This window comes from Orbicella franksi, chromosome 13 (genome assembly GCF_964199315.1).
Source record: "Orbicella franksi chromosome 13, jaOrbFran1.1, whole genome shotgun sequence".
NCBI lineage: Eukaryota > Metazoa > Cnidaria > Anthozoa > Scleractinia > Merulinidae > Orbicella > Orbicella franksi.
Genome location: NC_138157.1, coordinates 1,717,928 through 1,742,042, shown reverse-complemented (window position 1 = coordinate 1,742,042; position 24,115 = coordinate 1,717,928). Strand labels below are relative to the sequence as shown.

The 24,115-nt window shown below is 36.5% G+C and overlaps 2 long non-coding RNA genes across 3 annotated transcripts; one reads left to right on the top strand and one right to left on the bottom strand.

Moving 5' to 3' along the window:
• Position 1: 1 nt before the first annotated feature.
• LOC145465940 (uncharacterized) lies at positions 2 to 10,106 on the bottom strand. 2 transcript variants are annotated; one of them, XR_014041743.1, is made up of 2 exons: positions 4,444 to 6,049; positions 2 to 2,006 (listed from the first exon to the last, which is right to left on the bottom strand). It is a non-coding gene; the product is annotated as an uncharacterized LOC145465940 (long non-coding RNA). The 2 variants fall into 2 exon arrangements; XR_014041741.1 differs by lacking the exon at positions 4,444 to 6,049 and adding an exon at positions 9,766 to 10,106 and having other exon boundaries at positions 1,324 to 2,006.
• Positions 10,107 to 17,390: 7,284 nt separating this feature from the next.
• On the top strand, positions 17,391 to 19,390 carry LOC145466417 (uncharacterized). The gene is made up of 2 exons (XR_014041886.1): positions 17,391 to 18,002; positions 19,238 to 19,390. It is a non-coding gene; the product is annotated as an uncharacterized LOC145466417 (long non-coding RNA).
• Positions 19,391 to 24,115: the final 4,725 nt, after the last annotated feature.

Genomic DNA, 24,115 nt, shown 5'->3' with positions numbered 1-24,115 from the left:
CATTTGGTCTACATTTAGTCTTTTGCTTTGAACATTCCTTTGATTTATGATTTCCATTTTTAGTTTTCTCAGTAACTATCAAGTCATCGCCTTTAGATATTTCCTTATGATAAAGTATGTTCAAAATTTCAACTGATATATTGAATATTTTATATTCAGGGCTATATCAATTTGTGTGAACATGAGATAGTGTTATTGGTGTGTGTGTGTGTGTGAAACATATTCAACGAAAAAGAATGGCACGTGTTGAATGTATAGCTTAAGGAATTATACGCAGTATATTTGGTTTTGGTTTCTTACAAGTAAATTTAACTCATTATTGATGTTAGAATAACAAGCATTACGGTTGGACATGTAGTTGTTTTCGGCAATGACAGTGTGATTGCTTCTAGAGTATGTGCTTTCAGGTCAGCGCCGGGATAAACCTAGGCCTTTGACCGTGTCTAGTTATGCAAAAATATTCACCCAGTCTTAAAATATAAGTTTCTTTCGTTTTTCTTTAATTGGATGACGTTGGTCTAAGTAGTTAGCAATGTGACCAGCATTCTGTCCAGCCACTAGAGTGATTATCTTAGTTGACCAAACCCTCGTATAGATAACAGCTTTAGTCAAATTATAATTTAGCTTTTGACTCTAAATCAAAAAGCGCTGCTCTGAGCATCAAAGAAGCCACAGTTTCTAAGCCTTGATTTTTTTTTCTGGAGTGAAGAATTTACTAATTATACCCAACTTCTGTGTAGATCTGCTTAGAGCGGGATGGAAGCATGTTGTACGATCTTAAATTCCTACCTTTGTATACGGCAGGCAGGTCTCTTAAGCTGTACTGTTATAGTGAACAGCAATAAAATGTGTGCTGACTTGAAAAGGAGTCCTGACCATCTCTCTGCTGGTTCAAGTTCAGATGGCGTATTTGAAGCCATTCAGACCATGGCAGTATACTATCTTTGTGATCAAGAAGACTTAATTTTAACTGGCACTCTCAGCCAACGCTATTTCAAGCACGCCAAGTTTGGTACCAGATTAAAGCCCTGTTTCTGACTCAGACCTCTACCTGGCCAAGATGGCGGTCGAAAAATTCTTTAACAAAAAATTGGCCGAAATATCATCAAATAATCCACGGTATGTTTCGAAACAAGTGGTATTTTATAATTTTCTGATGACGTCGTAGCTCGTGCCAACAAGCAGATTTGTTGCTTACTGTTCAGTTCAGTGACCTTATAGTACTGAGCATTCGCTCCCCTCCCCCCAAAAAACAAACGGTTGCTTGACAACGTTTAATCAATCTGGCATCGTTCATATTTCAAAATTGTAATGTCATTACAAAAATCTCATGTATGGGAGAATCGTTCTTTACTCGTGAAAGACCCGAGCTCTGTAACATTAATTCAAACATGGAGAGGTGATCATTTAAAAAGCGAACCCGAGATTTAATCCAAGACTTTGAAATGTGCGAGACTACTTTTGGGTCAGTTAACAAAACATCCCTTCCTCTGAAACGGTGCCTTTCCAATTCAAGTATGTATGCGTAAATTTTAGTTCTTTTCCACTTGACCACTAACTTAAGTGTCAACAATACCAGCGTGGGAAAATGACTTGTCCTATTTCATTAATTTTATCATCTCAGCTGCGCGATAAAACCAGGGGTGATGTTACATTGACGACTCCACGAGTTTTGTATTTGGTCACAATGTTTATTTGCCATACCTTTTTACACTGCGTTTGAATTTTGTTTTTATTCATTTTACCAGTTGACACAGTCATGATTATCTACTTTACACATTGAAATAAATTTACAGACATGTTCAAAGTCTTCTTTTGACGTGGCATTGTCTTCCATAAGATTCAGTCCAAAGGAAACTTGAAGATAAGATAAGCTGATCAGTGGCCGTGCCGGTTTACTGTTCATATCGATCTTTCATTGGAATAGCAAATTCATCCTTTTTTCTCTTGAGAGACGAACAAGCGATCTCTGCCGTTTCACAGATACGGCGAAGGCTAAATGTAATCTGAAAAAAATAAGTATATTTCAGTTATGACTATTTCAGACTCATTTTCTGAAGGATTCCAATGATATGATCTCGGAAAATTAGAGTTGAACAAGATTGTGTAAAGATGGCCTTAGTCGCCCGTCATATAATGAAGGATTCTAAACATGTTATAAGGAGGCGGTATAAGATGGTGACGGAGCTTCATCAGTCACAAAGCTAAAAAATTCTCACGGGGTAAATTGGCAGGAGATCGCAAGTGACGGGACCTCACAGACTTAAGGGCAATTAAGCATTTACTGGTGCGACAGGAACTTGCGCTCGGACGAATTTAGTGCACATCCTTGCAGTGAAGATGTTATATTAGAATGATTACATTCCCTTTGAATAGAACCTCTGATAAACAGTGAAAACCGCAATGGATGGAACAGTCAATAAAATGTTACTTTAAGCAGCTATTCAGACGACAGCCTTCTTTGGTGCTAAGAGGTATTGATCGACTTTTGAGATCGGATTTTTAGACAAAGCTTGAAAAACTATTTTATTGATGTCTCCAACTTTTAAGGAAAACTAGTAAGATAATGTTCAAACTTTTGTAATGAATATACGACAGAACCGGAATAGACGTAAGCTAATCTGCATATAACGACGTACAATCTACTATTTTGTAAATAAATAAATAAATAAATAATAAAAAAAAAAAAACACTTTTAGTCAGACGTTATTTTGAAATTGTTTTTCACAAGTCTTCCTGGTTTTCATTTGCAAGTCTTTATAGCTAACACCAAAATGTCTAAAAGTAATTTAAAAAATTAACACAGCGAGCGTTTAAGTTGAAGAGCAGATCACAGTTCAGTTGAATTAGATCATGACTGATGCTAACATAGTCAATCAAACCACACCGAGTGAACAACCTTAGTTTTTTAAGTGTGGCAATCGTGAGCTAATATTCTCTCTCTTGCAGAACTTAAATCATCCAAAAGTGTGACCCAGACAATGCAATACACCGGAGAGGTTTATCATTGATAGCATTTACCTTAATTTGCACTCTAAAGTGACTTTATTTTTGATAACTCAATGCACTTTGTTAGTGCGACCTATGATCAAAACAAACGAGTTTCGCGACTATATACCTTGATGCCGTTTTTCAGAAGCGATAAGTGCTCTGCAATTATACCTTTTTGCTTTTCTTGACCGGAAAAACGCGACTATATACCTTGATGCCGTTTTTCAGAAGCGATAAGTGCTCTGCAATTATACCTTTTTGCTTTTCTTGACCGGAAACAGCGCTCATAGAATGAACTTAATTAATTTGTTTCTTAATTCTAACTGTACATTTTAAATCTTATCTTAATTCTAACAGCTTGGAGATGTTTTTAGTCATTCGAGTTGCTTTCTAGCCTCTGGTGTAGTGTCTATTAACTCCGTGCAGATCACGTTACTCACAAGAGAAGGAAACTAGACGAGAAACCACACCAACCAAAAAGGAGAATCAAACAAAAGGAAAGACAACTGTTCAGGTTTATTTGACCTACATGCGTCTGCTTAATGCCTCGTAAAGTTTTGACTTTAATTGACAGTTAGCGAGCCGTTTGATTAAGCGCTTTCCTATAGCACTGTGGCTATGAAATGGACAAAGGAACCCTCTTCCCCAAGCCTAACGCCTTCATATCTGAACATCATAGGTCGAAACTCCATTAGAGTTTTAATATATTCATACCTAGCTGTTTAGGAAGTCGCAATTTGCCAGGCGCCAGAGATTGTCAAAAGGAGTCAATTTCGAAGCACTCTACAATGACCTTTCTCAGATATATCGCTGCTGGGGGAAAGCAATCAAACACGAAAGTCTAAAACAGGGAAAAAAATTCCACATAGGATCGAATAAAAAAGACATATATTTAAATGGATCGATTCCTTCCCTGAAATCACTTTGCGGTAGAATTTTAACGAGGACGTTTCTTTATGACCGCCCTTTCTTAGAAGCATATCTAAGAGCCTTTTCATCATTTGCTACAATTTTGTGGTAACTCCCACCAGTTGATCTGTCCATTTCCTAATGCGTTTTTGATAAAGACTATAACGACGCCTGGCCCGGCAGATTTAATAACGTTGCTTACTTTCTTACCTCGTTAGAACGGTAAATTGAGAGTTTGCCAGCATTAATGGCATGCAGAAAACGCAAAATACTTAAAAATTTTAATACACCATCCTTTGCTTACTTTTTAAGCTTGAAAAGAAAAAAAAAATTGAAAGCGTTTTTGAATGATGATATGTTCTTGGCGTTTAATTTGTGGACTTGCTTTGAGGCAAAATGTTTAATGAACTTATTTCAATCTGAAGTTTATGTTATTCGCTCGGAAAGCGAGGTAATACAAAGGCCATGTCTTACTTTGAACTGAAAACAATAAAATGTTAGCTGTTTCGAAAGTTAAAGAGTAAATATGGCTGGTATAGGTACCTGTTGGTTATCTTCTCCTCGTTTGCCGATATTTCCTGCTCCTGCTGTGAACGCGTGCGTTTGAGGACACATGGAGAAAGCCACAAGAACAAGTAGAAAAACGGCGGAGAATCTTGAATTCATTTTGAGAGGAAAGTATTGCAGTCAAGAAGACAGTGTTGCCTAATCTTAATCCAATTGTGATGTGGGTTTCTACTCTTCAACTGCGCCGCTTTTATATTAATCTGTGATCAAAAGCCTTCCGGTACACTGCATCCAGCGGGACACGATGCGATAATCCGGTATAACCGGCAATAGAATATCAATGGGACTTTGACGAGATTGTTCCCACTGGAAAGAATAAAGCGGGGTTCTTAGCTTAAGTTCCTCTTTATGAAATAATGATGTTCTTCCCCGTGAGCAAAACAGAGGAGACGGAATTAGGGAGATATTGTGCAGCCCACAAGTGAATTAACGCACGAGAAGGCGATAAGTGACAGTATTTCATTTAGTGGGAGTAAAACGTCTCAAATATGCGTCTGTGTTTTTTGATTGAATTAGGTTTTTAATATGAATCAGCGGTAATTTAAAAGTAAAGTTATACAATGCTATTTACAGTACTGCATTTATTTAATCACGAATGCTTGTAACAGCCATAACCTTGATATTTTAACGTATGATATATGTTTGAAAAAGGTGCGAAATTGATGATTCTCGGTGGTTTAGGAAAACTGTTCGCGTGGAGCTTAGCCTTTGGTTGAAATTAGCGACTTTGGAGGCAGTGTAAAAATAATGCGTTAGTTACTAGTCATTAGCAGTTATTTATATTTCCGCCGGCGAGGAAATTTTAAGTTAATTTGCAATTACTTTTTAGTCTAAATATTAAAGGAAATTTAATATTTTTTCCTAATGATTTATTATCATAAATTCATTTGGTTCATAATTCTACACTTGAATATGTCTGCATGTTGTTTATGCTTTTAAACCACACACGTCGTTTTGTGATATCAACACATCAACGAAAAGATTACTTTCCACGGAGCTGTTTCGTAGTAAATGGTTTGAACCCACGAGTATTAGTAATTCGGCGTAAAGTGTTACCGTAACGGTGAGGGCAGTTCTGAAAAGAACTGTTCTTCGTGACTTTTTTGAGTTTTTTTCGTTTATTGTCGGAGGGATAGCTCTGAATAATTAAGAAATAGCACGAAATGATGAATTACACTTGATGTGATGACGGAATAACAAAGTAAATCTTCTAGAGCAGGCGCAAGTTTATCCAGTTTGCGTATCATTGGAAAGGTTTGTCCTTATACAAAACATAGATTATTTCAAAAAAAAAAAAAAAAATTACATGTTCACATTAGTATTCAGGCAACAATAAGACTTTAGGGAAGTGGTCAAACTATTATACATGTTAAGGTTTAAGATATGCACTGTAAGCTTTGGTACTCAACTCAACGAATTTGCCCAAACATATTAGGAAGCGGTTCTTTTCTATTGCTGTAGTATTAAGCCTGACCTTCGTGTGCTTCGACTTTCAGTTTCGTTCTTGTTACAGACTACTTTGTCAAAAACAAAATGCGTTACTGTTTAATGTTCTACTCTAATTAGCCCAGCATGTTCATTGAAAACGTATTATAATTTTCTTGTTTAATGTCGCTAATAAAGCTGAGCCAACGTTGTCTTTTTGTTGGCATAAACGTGTCCTTTTCTCTTTGTGGTCTTTTATTGGTTTATCAATTTACAAAATCCAGCAAAACCGCTCATTCTGTGTGATTTTCCACTTGTAGATTTCTTGGCAAAATGCTATTTTTACATCTGAAACATAAGGGAATCTCTTGGAAGGACCAATTAAATAATACATTGTTTGACGTGTAGATTCATGAGCAAATAAAACGCACACGTTTGTCACTTTATCCGAAAGCTCAAAAAGGTGGCATCAATAGAGAATTACCAACTATTAACACTCGCTTTAATTTGGATACAAAAAATATTAATGATCTTCGCATAGGTCACAATTGTGGCACGTCATTGTGCAGCTGGCTGTTTACACAGTGAATTGAATAATTTCCAGGTGAGCTAAATGAACTGACACGTTGAAAAGGAAACGGCATTGAACATAGTTTCCCTTGTTAAATAACGACAAAGGTTTAAAAAAGAGAATCGGTAAAACAGCGCAGCAGAGGAAACTGTTAAGAGAATAGGACTTGATTGCTATTTCTATACCGTTTAATTATGTTTTTCCTTCCCCCAACTCGATGGAGAACTTTTCTAAACGAAAACAAAGGCCAAGAAATTATTTAACGTAATCATTGTCACCAGCATTCGGCTAACCGGAAACTTGTTTTTTGGCTTAATGCTTATTCCAGCTTTAAAGATTTTCATTCTCGAGAGAAGCTGTTATTCTGTGCCGTTTGAAATGTAAATTAAACGTTAATCATAGGAAAATATTGAAGACAACTGTAAAGTTGTGCAACTTTTCGAATAAAACATTAACAAAATTAGAAAAAATAAATAAGTAAACCAGTTTTACATAACTTGAAAAGGAAGCACTTAAGATAGCGATTAAACGATAAATTATCAGCAATGTTTGCGGAATTAGAACAGCATCGTCTGCAGGTGATTCCACGTGCTTGAGGTAATAAAAATTCCTTCCAGTTTTAACAGTTGTAAATTTATTTCTTCCGTGCAAGCCATTTACAACCAAACGAAAAGGAAGCCTCTCTGCAATCTGTCATTTAATTTGTGTTTTGAGGAAAGAATTAAAAGTCGCTTTTTTTCTCGCTGTGAACAGCTGTATAGGATCAACGGAGAATGAGGGAAACTAAATCTAGGCTTTGGTTATTGCCGTAACTAAACAAACTTAAAGCGAGCCAACCGGGCACGTTTCGGTTAAAACATATCTTACGGCAAAACCACAGCGACAAAACAGTGAGGAGTGCCGGACCTGTGAAGACCTGGATCGGCACATATGTTGAAATAGTAAATGAAATCGGGAAATTGGTTCTGACTACAGGGAGAGGAGATAGGACAGATATCAAACAAAAATTAAACTGTGGTTAATTTTTTATTTGATTTCTGTCTTATCTCTTCTCCCAGCCCTGAGGATCAGTTTCCCGATTTTATTTAAAATTTCGGTTATCATTCACTAAATCAATTATTATCTCATTTGTAAATCAACTATAAATTTATACATATTCCATCGCGTAAAAACTCGTAGTAACAGTAACAACAACAGTGCAAATTAAGTAATATAGATGACATCGTAAAGCATTGAAATAAATAAAGTATAAAATTAAAATCGAAATTTTTTCTTCGTAGCCACGACTCCTTTCAAGTAGATAAGTGCTGCACTAGCATTCCGCGAGCACTATGTTCACATGACCAATTCTGATTTACATGTGCAGCGCTGCAACGCCTGTTATCTTGGTTAAACCAAGACACTAATTGTCACTTGTAACGTCTCAGCTATTTTCTTCGAAAACTTGTCGCGAACTGTGCAGACCAGAATGCTTCTCGATCGTGTATTCTGGAACTTCTTTTTAATTCCAATTAAAATTCAAAGAGGAATTCCGCAGTCTATATCGGATTCAATCTGTAATAGTGCTAACAGTAGCCACATGCATGCACACGCTGTGGACCTGACATATTTTCAGTCTGTTCTCGTAAAATGCAGGGCAGAACAGAACTCAATAATAAGAAGTGTCTTGGAGCCTAAAGTAGCTTTGGACCAAATTTTATTAAATTTTAGGCAGTTTTGCCTATTTTTGGATGCTTATAAGACATCAGATAAGGGCGCAGAAAACTTGCAATAGAACGTATTTTTCAAAACTCCCTTACTCTTAAACTGGGAAACGAGGTGTATTACTATGTTAAGATGAAAACAATATCGACAGTGCTCGACTTTGCTGGCTATCAATTGATGTGGTGAAGGTAACAAAACTTCGACGACTGCTCTGGTAAAGTGGCAGAGACATTGACTATTCTCTGAAATGTTCGTAATGCAGATCATCGCTTTAAGACAAAGACGACGATTGATCAAATTTTAAATGCAATACAACCATGTTTTTAGCATCATCTTCACTCTTCAAATAAGACGTATTAGTAGCAATTTAAAAGTGTTATCCAAACCATTACGAAGAATAAGCTCAGAATATTGATGGGAATGTCTCCTTTGTTTGTCATAAATTTGGAGAAGGCATACAAAGTTTAACATTTTTTTAAAGTTCGCAGTGTAATTTCTATATCTTTATTTCTTAATGTTGTTCATAAAAGCAAACCCATTTCGCCAGATTGCTTAAAACCATTAACAGATCAACAAAGCATGTAATTAACAAAAAAAAAAATGGACGACGGAAAGAGAAGAATGAATTAAATACATAAAGATAGGTGTGGTAGTCAAAAAGATCAAGAAAGCTACATACGCTCCCAATCAAAACATTCTGCAGAAAAACACAATTTTTGAGAGTTTTAGCAAAATCGTTCCGCCAAAAAAGTGTAAACTCACTTAAATAAATCGGGAGGTACATTTTATAATGTAAATAAGGGTGTTAATGCAAGTTTCAGAGGAATTTCAGCAATAAAGGCCGAGTACGCCACATTTTTTCGTGTTTTGGAGGACAGCCATTTTCCAAGGTGTTTTTCGTCACTTAAAGTCTTGCGGACACTGAAAAAACGAGCTGTGAGTATATGAGAAATTGCTTCATTCTAGACGATAGCAAAATTTGATCCCAAGAAATAAACACTGTAACTGGGTATTAATTTAAGGGCGATTTGAAAAATGGCGTTTTATGCGGAAACTTTTAAAACTGGAAAAACTGAAATTAGTTTGGAAAGCGTTTATTGAATAACAATAAATCTCAAGAACGCATGCCGTGGTTTTTCAAACACAAACTAAATCGTCATCCGAACTGAAGTTTTGACTTTCGCTTTGAAAGTGCAGTCAACTGAAAAGGTTGCCATTAATAGCCATTAGGTTAGCAGGTTTTGGTCCTACAATGTAGATATTAACGATCTATGGGAGAAACCCGCCACAGACACAAAATCTGATGAAATAACTATGTTTTGTTACTTAGTTACAGGTGTAGTAGATAAACGGTTCCAAGCTTTTGGATAAAAGCAAATTGAAAATAGTTTTCAAACTAGAAAACGTTGTATATATAAGTGGGGAAGATCTAATTTTCACAGGTTAATACAGGTCTTCAACACCTTGACGTGAACATATTCATCGAGTTTAATACTTAAGATGTGAAAAAATATAATGGGCATATATTTCAAACCAAAAAAAAAAAAATTAAATCTGTCACGTTTGTTAAAACTTAAAATAGCGAAGGTGTTAAATACCTGGTTCTTATGATCCACCGCTCGCTTGCCATTACCGATATTCCCTGCTCCTGCTGTAAACGCGTGAGTTTGAGGAATCATGGAGGCAGCGACAAGGACGACAAGGGAAATGACGGTGAGTCTTGAAAACATTTTCAAAGGAAACTGCTATGGCCAAGAGGGTGTTGCTTGATCCTAATCCAGTTCTTTCTGAACTTCTGTTATCTAGCTGCAACCCTTTTTGATAAATTGGTGATCAAAGTTCTTCCGACAGACAGAAAAGGAAGGGATGCGAACAACACTAACAAAGAGTTAAAACAACCTTTTATGAAGCTATTCTTCGTCCTCCTTATAAAGCAATGATCGCTGTTCTCTTCCGTGAGCGATAGGGGAAGGCTCAATTAGGAAGGCATACAACCCACAAGTGAATTAAACACACTAAAAGGCTGTAACTGACGGTTTTCCATTTAGCGGGATTGATTTGTGTCAAGCATTTCTCCGCAGATGTGTGATGTGATTGAATTAGGTTTTAAACGTGAACTGACGGTAATTTCAAAGTAAACTTTTACAATGCAATTTTAAGCGCAAATAGTCTGATATAAGAAAACATTTCGAGTTGAAATTCGGGAAATTTTAATCATAATAAACATCGTTTCACATGATGTCCGACCCAGTTTAGAAAGCGCTTTTTTCCACCCGAAAATTACACAACTAAATATTTAAAAGTTTAATAACAAAGGGTTTAATGTTGTAGCCATTAGCATGCATTTTTTAAAATTTCCTCCGGTGAGGAAATTTGATATTCATTTGCAATTATTTTCACTCACTCACTTCAGAGGAAATTCAATTCCCTTTTCTTAATGACTTTTCTAAAGTTTGCGTGGTGCATGATTTTTGCTCTTGAACCTGTCTCCAATGTACACTTTTAAGACCAGCTTTTAAGACATCAACGTACATTATTTTAATTTTCCTTTTCACGTTTAACTTCATATAATTGCGCAACAGTATACCTGTTCAAAGCACAAATACATCGTGATATTTCGCCGGCCATTTGAACGAAGTTAGTTTATAGACAAGAGAGAGCTACATCAGATTCAACTTGTTTACCTAAAATAATAATTTAAACCGGCAATTGTTTTCACAAACAACCCAGATTTAAACAATAATAGTTCATCTACATTTTTAAACCTTCTTTACACTAAAAGTAAACTTTGCAAGTGCCCGAAGTCTCGGCAATATTTCTTTCTAGTTTCCCCCGGTGAAACTGAATGTCATAAGCGATGATGCGATTACTATCGGCCCAGACTATTAGCCTTTTCAAGCCTTGCATGAAGATCTGCTACACTTTCGCTGGCAAGTACATTTATTTCTCTTAAGTTTAAAAAAGTAAAAAAGACTTGAAATAACTATAAAAAGTAGCATATAATACGTCAAGATCGATAGAGGTGTCTCTTCAGATAAAACCAGTAACATCTGCAGATTTCCGTATGCGTTTGGAAGAAAACAATGTTGGTTTTCAATTTGGTGTGGAGCAACTTATAGCCACAATTATCATCGCCTGGGTTTCCGTCAAAAACCAAGCGCTATATGCATGGTTAATACAACTGCGTTCTTTTATAATCCAGGGAGTTTTTCATCGGACTGGCAAACTTCTTAGGAGTGACCAAAAAAACCAACATTTAATTATATTGGAAGTCCACAACTGTGGACAATCGTTTGTTTTGTGCTCATACACTATGCATGAATTACGTAATGGAAACCTTTCTATTGGTTTGTTCTGCAGGTAGAAATAAACGACTATCGTATTTCGTACAAAAAGAAAAAAAACATCAAAGAACTTTGTCGTGCTTCATAAGTATTTTTCTCAATTACTGGCTTTATTTGGTCGAACTGACCAGTGCGTGTTGGACCGTTTTATTGAGTTTATAAGGTGGTGTTTACATGATACTCGGGCGACTTCTTCTCCGTTCCCTCTTATCGCTCTCTATTTGTTAACTTGGCACCATTAAATCTCAAACCGGAGCGATTCATACCGGTGCAAGTTCACCCCTGTTGCTGCACCGAATATTCATTACAATATGAAAGTTTATTCCCATGTCATGCAAACGCGGTATGACTGTTTAGCTCTGCTTGTTTCATATCCCTTGAGGTTTCATTGATTTTACGGCAGTGTATTCCTCACAATGCCATGAAAACAGCTCATGTAAACACGGTATGACTTTCAGCTCGTACTGCCGGGTATGAAAGCGGCGCCGGTATATATCATGTAAACAACTCTAATATCACCTAAGAATGTAAAAAGAGTATAAAAAAAAGCAAGATTTTTTTAGATAAAGGAAACTTTTCAAATACGAAGTGCAATTATACAGTTCGTGCATAGCAATTGTCCAATCAAAAGTAGTTTTGATCACAGAGTTGTAATGCGACACTTTTGCTTTGCTGAAAACCATAGTGAACTAAGTGAAAACAAATGAGATTCAAGCATTTCGCTGCTGATAAGATTAGAAATTTATTTCTATACCCTTGTTTTAACTGTTTTAGTTTATATACTCGGGTGAAAGTTTCCTTCGTCGCAAACAAACCTGATTTACGTGTGATTTGCGAGCCCGTTTAAAAGCCTGTTAATTTCAATACAATCATTTATAAAGTTTCAGAGACCAAAAACTAAAAACTAGTAACGCGTACATTACGGTCATTACTAGTAAATAAAATATTTAGAAAACCAGTTAAATTAAATATTGTCCTGACACAAAGTTTAACCTGTGTGTTCATCAGTTAGTAGGGACAAAGCTTCAAAAATTGCTGTCATTAATGGAAAATTATCAGTAATTAACTCTTGCTTTCGCCATTCACAAAAATGTTAATAAACTTTGCTTAGGTTACAATCTTGTCGGCATGTGAAAGTGCAGCTGGCTCATGGCTCTGTGAATCAAATACTTTTGAATGAAGTAAATGAACTGACACGTTTGAAAGGAAGCAGACGACCAACATCAGTTGAAAAGCCTCTATTCGAGTTTGCTCCATTGAAATAATAGTAATGGTAGAAACCTCTACTTAATTTGTAGCTTTTACTCGTCTGTTGCTTAAAGATGGTATCGGGGAGAGCTCGTTCATCTGACGTAAGAAATGATGAAATGCATGTAAGGGCAGAATAACAATAAAAAATAAAATTGAACTGAAAATCACACGGTATTAATAAATTTGGGTTATTATACTTTTCAAATAAATTTCAATAAAAGTCCACAAAACATTTCGTTCAAGAAACCTTATTCTTTATTATTTGTCCTTTCCAGCTGAAATCGAACATCACGGCCAGGTGAAGCGACTTGTAGTTCTAGAAGGTCATTGATGATCTTATGATCGGCGCTCTTCACTTAGTTCCAAACAAGTCGATAAAGAGGCTGCGAGTCAGCGAGCTTCTTCTATTGTAACAATAAAATTGTAGATTCTGTATTTGAACGGTCTGTAGGCTGGCAATCACCCGTGGAAATTTTTTAAAAACACAAATAGAAAACAACCTATTTACCACCAAATTCTCAAAGCGTTTGCCTAAAAAGTAAAAACGTAGTGAGTTCTATCACTTGATTGTACCCACGTTTGATAGACCAGACTATGATGTGGCCCAAGCAATTCCCATGTTTATAAACCAATCAGATGGTGGATAACTCGTACGTCCGGTCTAGAATTCCTGGCTAACTAATAAATCAGTGACAAAAAAACGGCACTTTTATCGACTAATAAATTCGATGTTCAATACTAAATTCGACATTTCCTGGGTAAATCCGTTGATATCACCCGTGACATTTTGGCATCAGCCATTCTGCTAGCCAATCGTGTAACCTGATTTCTGTGATACTCTTAAAACGCAGTGATTTCATCTCCGCTTCTCTCAAATAGTAGCTAGGTGCATGACGGGATTTAATAGTTGTCAGAAAACTGATAAAACTATTAAGAGTTTGTAGCGGAGTTCCAGCGGCCCGAAGGGCCGCCAACGGAGCACCATAACTGATCATAACTGTAGGAACAGAAAAAACATGCATGCATAGAAACAAAGAACCATGCAACTATTTTTTCATGGTCAACATGGCTAGCGGCGTGGATCGCGGGCGCGAGCACCCCACGATGACAACGTCGTGCAACATGAGTCGTGCAGGTTTGTTTTAACAGCGTACATCTTTGATTTTGGACATCCATGTTATGATCAATTGACACCTGTCAAAACAAGGTTTCTGCTGAATAGTATCACGTGACCATATCGTGAGCTCAGGTTTAGAGCTCATCGAGGCCAAGTGTTTTTTAAGTTGACTGCTGCCCAGATACTGCTTTTCGATTGAAACGCAGGCTCAATCCAGGTTAACTTATTGTAATCAGGAGCTCCGCTTTAAGGCTTGGCTAAATCTATATATTATGGCTTTTGGTGGACGTCGTTTCAAAACTAGAGACTTTTGTATGGATATTGAATTATCTTTCAAAGTCCAGTTGGTCTTACCCTGTAGTTCACCATAAAAGCATGAAACTTGGTCAAATGACCAATCTTAACGCGATCTTTCATGTGGTGTCAGTTTATCGATTGGTTTAAAATTTAAAACAAGCCTCAATTCCCTGGGCAACACCAAAATGGCCATTTAGGAAACATGTGGTCAGGCCCCTACACGACAATCTTGTAAAACGTTACTTTTATTATATTAACTAAGTAGGAAACGCAATTCTTAAAAGATTGTTTTAAATTGAATAGGAGGAGAAGGCCAAGAAACCATCTTAGACTGTCGTCTATAAAATTGGAATGCACCAAAAAGGCATTTTATGTTATCATGACCGCGTAGGTTTTAGACGTTGTTAATAGATACTTTTTTTTTAAGTCGTTAGATGTAATATGTACTTCTAACCAGATTGGTGATCTGTTTTTATATGGGGTCCTGGACTCTTTTACAGATTATGACTGGCTTTTCTTGTTACGTATTTAGTTGTTATTTTGCGTTTACTTGTAATATTTTTAGCGCCATGAATTGTAATAAACACAAACAATAAACTTAATTTATAGACTAATTTTTAGCAATAATATTTATTATTATTTTAAACTTATCTTTTTTGTTTTAACATTAGTTTATTTTATTAATTGTAAGGGCCTCTTACGATATCATTTCTCTACGTTGCATACACTGAATAAGAAACCATAGTTAAATTAAGTTATCTATTCTATTCTTAATCAGACGCAGCATTTTGTTTAATATTGCGTACCTTTTTTGGGGGTGAGAGTTGGGGTTACGGGTGTGTTATTTCAATTCTAAGAACTCCGTCCCAGTCCCCTTTGCTAACCTGCTACTCTGCTCCGTTGCGACTAGAAAGTATCTATTTCAAGATATCAAATCTTCACACTCCCCTGGGATTTTTGAACACTTTTAATAATGGTGAGGGAGGGCGCATGTGTATAAAAACCAGAAATATTGAATACACATCATTAGTTTACACTACCTCAAGAGAGAAGTAACTTTTTTGAAAAATTGTATGTGACAAAAATAAAAATAGTATTTGACAATGAATATGCGAAAAAATCTCATATGAACTGTAAGCGAGATATCTACCCAGACAAAAAAAAAAAGAACAGAGAGAGAGAAAAATTCAGCCAAAGATGTACTGACTTATCTCTATTCAATCTCTCTGACCATTGCCACTACAGCTGCAATATTAGGTTATTTACTGTTACTATATCATATATTTTGTACGTAATTATGCTTGGCGTTTTTTAAAGGATTTTAAAATTCTTCATTTCTCGAGACCAAGGGGCTTTCGCAAACCACTGTAAATTGTAATATATAATGAAGGTTATCATGAAGACTTATTTTTGCTTTTGAGCAAATCAATCATTGTAAACGGAATCCTATTTTGCTATGAACGACAAATACTAGTGTCTTAGACATATTAATTTACTAGTTGATTGGCTTACTTTGTTCGTTTAGTTTAGACAGTTTGGCGTTATTAACTGTCGGAACCTCATACAATACTATTTTGTAGTTTTATCTGATCGGTGTGAAAACAAATAACATCTTTATTGGAAATGTAAATATTGTAATTGATTTCTTCGACACCAATATGGCATTTGTTTGCTGTGTTAAATAAATTCCGAGTTATACTATTTTTTTTCTTTGCTACTCAATACAGTGAGCTTAGGTTGCTTGAAGTATGAAGTATGACGTATGCGAGCTTTTCAGCACAATCCACACAAATACTGTGACTTTACGTAGCGATAAATATGTGCCATACATCATTGTACCCTTACACTATTTTTTTTTAATAAGAATATTGTTTTTCCAGCCGAGGTTGAATATTATTTTTCTGCCGATTTTAGACTGAAAATATTCTTGTGGATATTCTTAGATTATAGCATGACTTTTCTGTTTTCGAATGTATTTTGTGTCTGGATGGTGTTAAAGTAATTTTGGAGCCAGCCTGCAGGCATTAAAGCCTGATATCACACACATAATTTCTTGCAGGAATGTGCTAATGCCTTTTAGAGAAAGAAATAATTTTATAGTATTTTATAGTATTTTATAGTGAGTTTCAACACACAAAATTATATTCTTTTTAAAATCTCAGCCTCGGGTTTATTCTTAAAATATTCTCAAAAATTTACAAATTTGAACCTCGATATTCTAATAAAACATATTCTTATAAAAAAAAAGAGTGCAGTAAAAAGAATAAAACTTAATTTCATTATTCGTGAAATTGATCATGCCGAATTTGTTTTGAAAAAATTTTGAAGAAACTTGGATTGAAGTAGTTCAAAATCCCCTCACTGTTTTTTCTAGCGTTCTTGTGACGGGAGAAAACGAAAAAGTAAACTTAATACAGCATTGAGTTCAAATCGTTGTAAACAGGCGACGCGCGATTCTTTCCCTTGAGGAATACTAAAATTATAAAATAATTATTCTTTATTTACTACCTGAAAATCACAAGAAATGTAGTGGAAACTAAAATGACAGATAATTTTGAAACGAAATACGGAAACGAAAGTACGAAACAATCAACCAAGAAACAAACAAACAGAAAAAAAAAATCAGTGATCCTACGTTTCTATTTTTCCATCATAAGCCATGGCGGTCCCTCAATAAAAGGTAGGCCGGCTTAAAAAAAAAAAAAAAAAACCATCAAAAGAAATATTTATGTGGGCGTTATTGTCATCGAAGGGAAATTAAAACCCACGGAGAGAAAATAACAGCTAATTCGAGAGTCTTAAGTTTAGGTGGCAAAGGTGCGCAAAATCTGTTCATTGTATGAAATGAAATGATTGTGGATTTTTAGCGACACCGCTCCTTGTGATGTGAGGATTGAGCCTAACCTTAATTTCATCAAAGAAAGTCTCTTTTTTATCTTTCGCTAGTTAAATGACTTACTACACGGTTGAAAATATCAGTGTAACATCCAATCATGATCAAAACTATGCAACTGAATGAACCTGCTTTCAATGTACTATTAATACACAGTCAAACAAACAGGTCAAGAACTCAATGGTCACTCTTGACACACTCTCAGCGAATTCTCCCAATTTATTCTACAAGAAATGTCAGAAAAATGTTTAGAAGAATTAAAATCTTGATACAGCGACTTCAACAGGGCAAAAATGGAAACACTTTAAATTTCGTGTTTGATCTGTTTTAGAGCTAAGTTATTTTTCCTGTTTTAAAGAAAGTTTTTTTTCAATGCTACGATGTTCATGATAAACTTTAATTGACTTGATTTCCTATGAACAACGCTAATAGACACATGTATCCTTGCTCTCTGAAATTAAACGCCTGTGACAAGGCGAAACAAAAGACAAGGATCACACACAAATTAATTTTACCACCCCGACAGACGTCCCTCGAGAACTGGCGTGCATTAGGCGCTAAACTACTGCGTCCGGCTCAATCACTTTTCCAAACAGGCATTTGTTTGAGAAAATTAAAATAAGGAAGCCGCTTTATGAGAGCTTTTTTTGTCATGAAAATTCTTAAAGCTTATAAGAAGACGCGACGATAACGTTACTGCAGTCAGAACAACAAACACACCCAATCTATCTGTGCCGATTGACCTCTCAAACTGAGTGTACAAGCGTAGAAACCCGGGACGGATCACAGCACTATTAACAGAACGGGAAAATAAACATGAAAGTCAAGATGGTAACGATTTTACTGGTGATTATATTTATTGCTTGTGTTCCTGAAGGTGATTCGTTCACAGCGGGAGCGGGTTTTCCTCTAAGACAAGGAAAACGAACACAGGTAAGAATCGTACTGTCATCTACCTGAAGTATGATATGCAAAATTATTGCCCGGTCATAATTAAGCGACAGACTCCAGTCGACAGAGCAAAACCTAAATCTCAACAAAAGCTATGTGTGAATTATAAAACACATCACCTCTTTGCCTTCTTGTGTAATAAGAGAAGCACAGCAGGAAAGATTCTTTAGGTACTATCCGAAAATTTGTATAACTTCCATCAACTAGTTTGTTTCTTTGAGAAGACAATTTTCGTGAGGGGATAGAGAACATTGCCTCGATTATCATGATCAATCTTTCTTTCTAAACGCTCTATAATCAAAGAAGAGAATTGAAACGCAGCCGAGTTGATTAGGAAACTGGGGAGACTGCATCTTTACATACGGCCCGTCCCAGCCCCCACAAGGCTCATAAGCATCAAGATCTTGTCATTAAAGAAGGTGCCTGCCAAATACAAAGGTCTTTTGCCCTAATTAGAACTACTGCATATGGAAAAATTTATATCAGCAAGGGCTGTTGGAATCCAAAAAGAAAGCTGGGAGTAGCCGCGCATTTTTTCAGAGATAATCAGCCTTGAATCTCGAACAAAAATTGCTGAAGTCAGTATTTCTTTCTAAAAAGAACGAAAAAAAAAATCCTCACAGGTTCCCTTGGAACTCGCCTTTACATGCAAAAAAGCAGTAGCACTTGTAAAGATCTTTAAATACATATCCAATTAATGGTAACGTAACATTTTCCTTTGGCATGTTTCTAATAACAGCAAATTCGTCGCAACAGCGCTATCAGCGAGCCTGACATCTCTTCTCAGATTCAACAAAAATACAGACTAAATAGCCTTTACACAGCTAATTTATTTATTTCTTTGTTTATTTTTATTTCTATGTCGCGTTATCATGGTGGGAGGTTGCTATGGTAAAAACACGTCTATCTTAGTAACACGGTCAAGATGGCGCGTTATGAGCTGTTTACTTTGTGTGCGCTTTATTCATCTTGATTGTAAAGGATTGCAAGTCTCTCGTCAAGCGAGATATAAGGGTTTCTTTTTCTGTCAACCGGTAGATGTCTATTTGTATCAGACACCAGTTTGAATTTTGGCCCAAAATAAGAGATGGGAGAAGTTCAGTGTAAACTTGGTTTGATATATAATAAAGGCTGCAATTGATGTTTGATCAAAAGACTATGGATTGATATATTAGTCAAACAACTATTCTAATTCTGGATTTAAATTCATTTTTTAGATTCCTTCTCACAAAAATGTAGACATGGACCAGTGGTGTCAAGCAGTATCTGCGTATTGTTCGTCAAAACAGAGGAAGACTTCGCATAAATAAAGAAAAGAATGAAAAACTAATTTATTGGACAAAAAGAGTTGATTCCTCATCAGATCTGTTCACTGGCTAATAAAAAAAGTTGTAATACAATTTGTCGCAGATAATGTGGTTTATTGGTTAGGTTGTAATTGTATATATGTTTACAGGCTGATTTTAAAATTTCAAAAATGAGTTCTGTATTTCAAATCGATGTTCCACTGACAAGCTTTTTTAATACCTGTACTAACAGGTGTTTAGCAGAATAAATACCGGCACTGGTTACGTGCTGTACGACTTGCGCCCCTCCAATAAAAAGAGGGAAACCTTTTCTTGAGCGAAGGTGTGACTTCATCCCCTCTAAAGAAGTAAAAGAACGATTAAAAAATCCTTTATAATTAGAAATCTTGAAACAAGTTATAAAACACCGTAGGATATTTATGCAGCTTTTAAAATTGAATTGCTGAAGTTGTGATGATATGTTGCGTCCTTTTGTTACATCCCTCTCTCCTTTGGGTGTCGATAATACCATGAACCCGGAGCACATGGATATTGTGGAGCATGTGAAACATAACAGAAGCCTAAAAAATACGAAAATAATAGAAACAAAGTCTACGAGTAATCTCTTTTCAATGCAGTTTATTATCTATTTATGCACAGTTTTCCTTTATAAGGTTTTATACATTATCGCCAAGAAGAACTTCAATCGCCTTGAGCTAAGTTCTGCTCTGGTTTGCTTGCAGGTAGCTCCAGTCATGTTTTTGGCGCTAATTACATCTCCATTAATTTAATATGTACTGCGATTATCCTTTTGTTATTGGAAAGTGCAACATCGTGCGATTTTATGCTATTGTTCGTTATATATAGCTTTTAAAAATGGCATGTGCAATGTTCCTTTGTTGTTCTGTGTTTCTCTTCTTCTGTGCGAGGCTGGATAGGGCTCTTTAATCTTAGTTATCAGATTTCTCGAATAACTGTTTCAATATTTACCTTCCCACTGACATCTGATGGTTATCTTCTCCACCACGTTCTTCTATTTCCCCACCAACGTTTCGGCTAGAATGTTACAATGAGTTCTGAAAGAACGCAAATTTAGATATAGCAATTTTGTCACAAAAACAAAGTTGCAATGCTTTTTTCCGCTTTCAGCTAACTTTTCGCTTCTTTTGAAGGCTCGCCGTAGCTTTAAATTTTTGATCTCAGTCCAGACCGTAATAATCCTACTGATGAATGAAAATCAAATTTTCCTTTGTATGTAGAATTATAAAACAGCTGCTATATACGCGCTATTGGAGCTGAGCGTGGATTTTCCTTTTGTAAATGCACGGTAGAAAATTCTAGAACACGCATGTCCCGGATGTTGTGTTGCCAGCGCAAAACCTTTCTCAGATGTAAATATTTTCGCTTTATCATGCTATATTCTAAGTGCTGCGCTCGTACGTTTATTTATTAGCAGGTTTTTCTAGAACACTGCCATCATCTATTTGGTAAACAGACGAAGGAATGATGAATGAATCGTGCTTATGACAGCTTTCATCCCCACGATTGCAAAATAATGGAACAAAATTTACAATCACTTCGTCGATAAAACTGCTAAAATCCAAACTATCACGTATTAGAACAAGCTAGGAAAATCTCGAAATCTTTGTTGTCCATACGACTGCTGGTTGTGTCGTTATTTCGGGTGCCCTTACAAAATCTCTGCATTAAAGAAAGAAGAAGATATCCCTACAAATCAGTGGAGGAATAAAAGTACTTTATTTCTTCCGATAGCAGTGACAGAGTGTCTATGAAACACTGATCAATCAAAAGAAGAGAAAGCAAAGATCGCCTTTAGCGATTTGCCAGTTATCGATAACAAGAAATGGCACTGGCCAAAAGGAAATTGTTCGATATCGATTCACATATATACATACAAACGGCTACATTTCACACGCCACATTTGATTTCGATTTTCAAAATGGAGGAATTCAGTCACCGCGGAGCAGGTGCAATCTAGCTAGCAAATTAGGGTCGTGGTATTTGTAAGGACGAAATATCGAAATTCATGCTGCATGTCAATGAAATATAACTCGAAAAAGGTTCATAACCGACTGGAGGACTACATCGCCTTTCTGTAAACAAGACAATATTCCACGGCTACTGGAACAAATTATATTTCTGTCCTTACAATTATAAATAAACAGTGTTTTGGCTGTGCAAGTATAAATGTATTTAAAAATATAGATCCCGACTGTGCGATAAACTTATTTTATTTGATTTTCCATTAAATTTAACCTAGTTGGCTATCAACATAAGTGTATTTTAATTACGTAAGTTATCTGATTGAAGCCCCACTCACGTGTACAGTAGCGTGTTGGTACTGAAAGAATAGTGACTGTTGCATAACTTTTTTCTTTACAAAAACTTAGTGCACCATTAGTTTCGTTATTCCCGTCCTGTTGAAGTCAGAGCTCCCACAAACTGAAGTGACTGAAAAACGATAATCTCGTTTCGTTCGCGCAAGGGAAAGACTAGCACGTTGTTGAAAATGGCTGACCACCTGAAGATTGAAAGTCAAGAAGATTCAAATTCGGCCGATTTATGTTATGAATATGATTCTTCGAGCTCGAACTCGTCGAGGTGTGGTAGTCTGGAATTTTTGTTAACTGCCGAAAAGGAGTCATTCATCGATGAAATCCTCCTTGCTCAAGCTATGTTCCCTGAATTCTTTGCGAAAACGGCTATGAAAGACCTCAGCGCAACTTCACTCGCGCAAGTCATGAAGAGTGCAAGTAGGCTGAAAAAGAGAGGCTTTACGTTATCTGATGAGGCGATCGAGATCTGGTACATCAAGGAATATGGATTGGTGCCATCCTAAAGAAACTACCTGCCGCAAATTATGACAGAAACACGGTTTCATAAAGGTACATTTTTGTTGTATCAAGGTTACGCAAGCGGCGAAGAAAAAAAAAATTCACCCAAAGACATCAGTTTTGCAAATGCTGCTTGTTTTACTTCTCAATACAACGACAGTAGCTATGTTATTATTAGCGCAGTGTTTTGTAAAAGCTAAGTAGTAAATACGGTTTGGAGAGATATCGTACAAATCTCGCGCACTTATTAGTAAAATAGGGACTTTGAACTGAAGCAATCTTAGACTGAGATAATTGACCGAACTTTCTATTCATGAGACATGCTGAGGAAACCACAGGTGGCTGATAGTTATTCTAAAAAGCAAATCAAAACAAAAATAAGAATAAAATACAAGAAATAACGCTCATCGTATTGTTAAGATATTTAATTGTATCTGTAACAGTGGTTTTTGATCCCTCGTCACTGGTTTGGCTATAAATAGACCACGTCTTTGGCTATCACCCTTGGTGGTCTATCAAACAGTATAATAGTAATAATAATCTCTCGAAGGGCGCACTGATTACATAATCCCAGCGTACCAAGCTCAGTCTGTGGCACCCCCACGTGTCTGGTTAGGTATGATGATACGTTCTATTTCTCACTTTTTTTTTGTGTTATTAAATGTGAATACACTAAACGTGACGTATCTGATCAACACGTGACCAGCCAACGTGCGCCCAGCCGTGTGATCAATGCGAGTGATGAATGTTATATAACTGTTGTTTTTAGTTAGTGGCTGTCGCGTCGTCAGTTTCTCTGTTTCTGTCCCTTTAGCTCCAAGATACTAATTGTACTGTAGAAAACAGAACTCTCGCTTCTTTCTGTAACTGTTTTCTTTACATAACAGGAGATAGTGTGCTGTCAATTTTTCCGTTCTCGTCTTGTTCAGAGGTGACAGTTTCAACAAAAGAACTCTATTATATTGGAAAACAAAACTCTCGCTTTTTATTGTGTTTCACTTTGGGCATAAGAATGCTTGGGTTGGTATTTGTGCTGGAGCGACAATTTGTGACGCTGCGTTGATTCATTTCTTTTTACGCTTTTTTGTTCGTGCTACGTCCTTAAATTCTGCTTCTAACTTCCTTCAAGCCTTCTCGAATAAAGTGTACAAGTCTTTGTCATCGGAAGCAATCATGTTTCTGCATCGGCCATGACTGGTGACTAAAGCAGCCTCTTCTCCCTGTCCCATCCTCGCACCACTACTTTGTTCGCTCAGTAAATAGAACAGATTTAAACGTGAGTGGTGTTCTTAATCATGGGAAGATAATAATGAAGATTGCAGCCAAGTGTGGTGCTTGCAGCAGACAGCAGACGGGCTCTCTGGAGCAGTGCCCCAAATGATGCATAGTCCTGCTGTTAAAGATTGAATTGGAGGTTGCGTTGACAGAAACGTTGGAACCAGTGCTGCTTGCCATACACCTGGTCATTTTAGGATCCATTCTGCCACATACACTTACTCTGTCGGACCACCGAACAAGCCGCTTGTTTTGAGGGAGATGTCGTTTGAGACTATGCTACCGAGGTAACTAAAATACTCCATCCCGCTGTGGAAATTGGTGCTACATGGAGATTGCTAAGTCAGTTCACAAAGAACCATGAGTCTCGCATAATTTTCGTCGAATTTCACGAATCTTGCAGTGGAGTTTTCTCAGCGGTTATGTTCCCGTAGTCTCAATTTTTTCACAAAACGTTCCAGCAGTCTCGATTTTTTGCAAGCCTATGAAAGTCTCGAGGTCCCGATTTGTTTGTTTGTTTTTATTAATGACGCCTGAACGTCCTCCGGTCTGAATGTCTCTCGCTCGTATTTCAAACACTAAGTGAAGTCTCGGTCTCGCAATTTAAAAAGTCAAAATGTCTCGGACTCGCAAAGAAAAGCGCTAGACTTGCCTTCTTGCAAAGTCAGAAAAGAAATCA